This window comes from Otolemur garnettii, unplaced genomic scaffold (assembly GCF_000181295.1).
Source record: "Otolemur garnettii isolate 467f Iridium unplaced genomic scaffold, OtoGar3 scaffold00002, whole genome shotgun sequence".
Classification (NCBI taxonomy): domain Eukaryota; kingdom Metazoa; phylum Chordata; class Mammalia; order Primates; family Galagidae; genus Otolemur; species Otolemur garnettii.
Genome location: NW_003852397.1, coordinates 40,214,932 through 40,218,851, shown reverse-complemented (window position 1 = coordinate 40,218,851; position 3,920 = coordinate 40,214,932). Strand labels below are relative to the sequence as shown.

General features: G+C 35.8%; 1 protein-coding gene across 2 annotated transcripts in view; it reads right to left on the bottom strand.

The window, feature by feature from the left end:
* Positions 1–3,920, bottom strand: part of LOC100944131 (ubiquitin-conjugating enzyme E2 E2) — a 385,813-nt gene that overhangs the window by 368,934 nt on the left and 12,959 nt on the right. The gene's annotated exons all lie outside the window — the stretch shown is intronic.

The following is a 3,920-nucleotide window of genomic DNA, read 5'->3' as shown; positions in this document are numbered from 1 at the left end:
TTTTTAACTGCATCTAATATCCTATGTACATATTTAAAAGGTGACAGTGCCGCATTGTCTTCTAGGACTATATTTAGAAAACTTTAACTCTCATTCAGCCTTTATTAAACTTAGGCTCTGTTAAATAAAATACAAAAAAATTCTTAAAATTACTTCTTCTCTTTCACCTTTCTAAATATGAGATTAACAGTTAGATGCCTGTTTGTCTGGTAATTATAATAATAGTATATGGACAGCAGTTTCCTAAAGTATCTTAAAGAAACAAAAATTTGAACATTTACACTCAAACTGTAATTTCACTCTACATCTTTTTACAGATAACAAACAGAACTACTAGAATAACTGAGACTCCTCCAATAGGATTGGTATCAACTAAAGGAACTGCACACTGCTAATATAATCTTCAGTTCTCTAAACCATGGGATTCAAGATTGAGGAAACATTAAGAATAGAAGCAAGGGCTGGGCACCCATAGCTCAATGGTTAGCACACTGGCCACATGCTCCAGGGCTGGTGGATTCAAACCTGGCCCGGGCCTGCTGTACAAAAAAAACCAGCCAGGCACTGTGGCGGGTGCCTGCAGTCCCAGCTACTCAGGAGGCTGAGGCAAGAGAATCGCTTGAGCCCATGAGTTTGAGGTTGCTGTGATCTAGGATGTCACAGCACTCTACTAAGGGTGACAAAATCAGACTCAGACTCAATTTAAAAAAAAAAAAAGAATAGAAGCAAGACTAATAAATTCAAAGTGAAAAAATTCATACTGATCTCACCTGCTTTCTCTGTGCCTAAGTTTTCTGTCCTACAGAATAAAAAGGACAAACCTCATGATCTCTTTTCTGACACACTATAATTTCCTCTTAATATGCATAAAAAGTACACATGCCCAATAATTAAATGACAGATGTCTCAAAGATGTGACCTAAGCAAACACCTTTATGGATTTCACACAGACATATAAAACAGACACTTCAAAACTAAATGGTAAAGTCCAGGTTAAAGATGGCAAACTAATGGTGGGCCTCTGTAGTCCCAGCTACTTGGGAGGCTGAGGCAAAAGAATCACTTAAGCCCAAGAGTTTGAGGTTGCTCTGAGCTGTGACGCCACGGCACTCTACCCAGGGTGACATAGTGAGACTCTGTCTCAAAAAAAAAAAAAAGATGGCAAATTAAGCACACACATTCCCCTCCTGGACCCCACTGGGTAAAGAGGGGGAATACAACATGCAAAAAGTAACAAACAGCAAAGGAGGGGGGTAGTCACCAATGGATGGGAGATGACAACATACTTCTGCAAGACAAAGTAAATGGGTGTAAACCAAACAGGTTGAGATGGGCTGCAGACTAAGGATATAATAAAAGTATACTATTCAAAGGGAGGAAAAAAAGAAAGGTGTGTAAGAAAATCATAGATCAAATATAAAGGAAACTAAACTATAAAATCCTTGTAATTCCGTGTCAGATGTTAAGAGAAAAAAAAGTGGTTTTATCTTTTTGCTGAAATGCTGTGACTCACTGGGTAGTTCAGGGGTAATAACACTGGACTAGTAGGAAATCTAATCTTAATATGCTGTTAGAATATTAACATTGAATATCTACAGTTGTAATAAATGTACACACAATTCACTGACTTTTACTTACACAAACATAGAAGATGGGTTGCAGTGGCACTATACAATGTAAATGCTACTAACCTTAATCATGTAAAATTAAGTGTAGCTAATATAAACCAACAAAAAGTACATGAAGAATGAAGGTATTAATACCTACATTTTACAAAGTAGAGAATCAAAAAATACTGCTGAAATTAGAAGGAACAAGAAACAAAAGCTTAAATATATATTTTTAGAGTATAAAAACATCCAATAGACTGGGCATAGCGGCTCACACCTGTAATCCCAGCAATCTAGGAGGCCAAAGCAGGTGGATTACTTGAGCCCAGGAGTTCCGAGACTAGCCTGAACAAGAGCAAGACCTCATCTCTAATAAAAATAGAAAAATTAGCTTGGTGTTGTGGCACCTGGAAGTCCCAGCTAATTGGGAGGACTGCTTGAGCCCAGGAGTCTGAGGTTGCTGTTAGCTATGATGACACCATAGCACTCTACCCAAGGCGACAGAGTGAGACTCTGTCCAAAAAAAAAAAAAAGAAACCAATAATCTTTCTTTAAATGCAACTATCATTAACTGCGAAGAAGGAAAAGAAAGGAAGAATAGGTAAACTAAATCCATATATTTCAGAGCAGGGAGTCAAAAAACATTATTTCAGTCAAAAACTTAACAAGTACATCGCTTAGAATTATGCAAAAAAATACAATGAAAGGACTAGAACCAAAGATAGCTAAAGCTGGCTTCCAGGGAATGGAACTAGGGATAGTATGGGACAAAAAACTGTTGCTCTCCATTTAAGAAAAAAAAAAATCAATGTACTATTTATTATACACATGAACTTTTATAAATTGTTTTTAAAGCGAAAGAACCAAAAGAAAAGGCATTCAAAAAAGCATGCTTAAACTGTCAAAGAAAACTACTTTTAACATAAAAAAAAAACTTTGGGATTTTCAAATTCCTTACTTTCTACCTATACTGATCTTTTTAAATTTAAAAAAATAATAAATGACAATTTTCTGTCACAGAATTCTGTAACAGAACTTGAACCCCTCCAGATACCTATAATCCCAAATCTATATTATTTACTACAAAAAGCAATTTACTGATAAATTCAACAACTCTAAGCAGGAACTCAATATATTATATTTTGAGCCACTGTTACCTAAGAATGGTTCTATTTTTTTTTTTTTGACAGAAAAGATTATACTAAGAATTGCTATTTAAACAGTTGCAAGATGTCCTACTGTTTTCAATGATAGCAATTCAATTCTATCTCAATAGTTGTGATCATAGCATGTATTAAGTTTCTCAGTCTTGACATGTGGGATGAGGAAAATAGCTATTTCACGCACTGTCCCTTAGGGTTGGGAAAAATGAAAAGTACCAATAATTCTCACTTATAGTGTATCTTTCACATGATGATTTCAAACCACTGAAAGTGAAATTAGATAAACCTCACAGAATTCTCTAAGTATCTGTTTTATCAGTCCCCATTTAAAAGGAAAGAAAACCAAGGCTATTTTACACTGCTAAGGCAAAAGATTGAGATAATTACCTTGCCAAGTCAAACAAACAAAAAGACTTCTCTCTTATCAGAACTTTTAAGAAAAAATTATTTAGACATAAATAACTAGATAGTTGCCTAACTTTCCATCAGGCAGTGCCACTTTTTAGGCTATTACAGTGCAGAAGCACCACTTGCCCATAGTTATAAGTCAGGAGCAATATACAAACTGAATTTCAATTTGTATGACTCCACCTAATACCTTAACTGTTCCTGGAATGATCAATTAGAATACAATAGAGTACTGAGATGGACTGTCACTTGCTTGAAAAAAATAAAGGGCAGGTACCATAACAATCATTCATTCTTAAGTGAAGAATATGGTACTAAAATTACACAAAATGGAGAAGATACAAAGCACCCATTTTATCATGGACATACTGGAGTAAGGGCTCAGAAATATAAAGTAGTGTATATGTACTGACAAGTTCAAAACACATACACAATTCAAGTCAGGTGCACTGGCTTACCCCTGTAATCCTAGTAATTTTAGGAGGCCAAGGCAGGAGAATCACTTGAGCCCAGGAGTTCAAGACCAGCCTGAGTAACACAGTGAGACCCTGTCTCTACAAAAAAAAATTTTGAAAATTAGCTGGGTGTAGTGGTGCTCACCTGTAATTCCAGCTACATAGAAGGCAAAGGTGGAAGGATCAATTGAGCTGAAGAATTTGAGGTTACAGAAAACTATGACCGCACCACTGCACTCCAGTCTGTGAGACAAAGAGAGACTGTCTCTTTAAAAAAAAAAAAA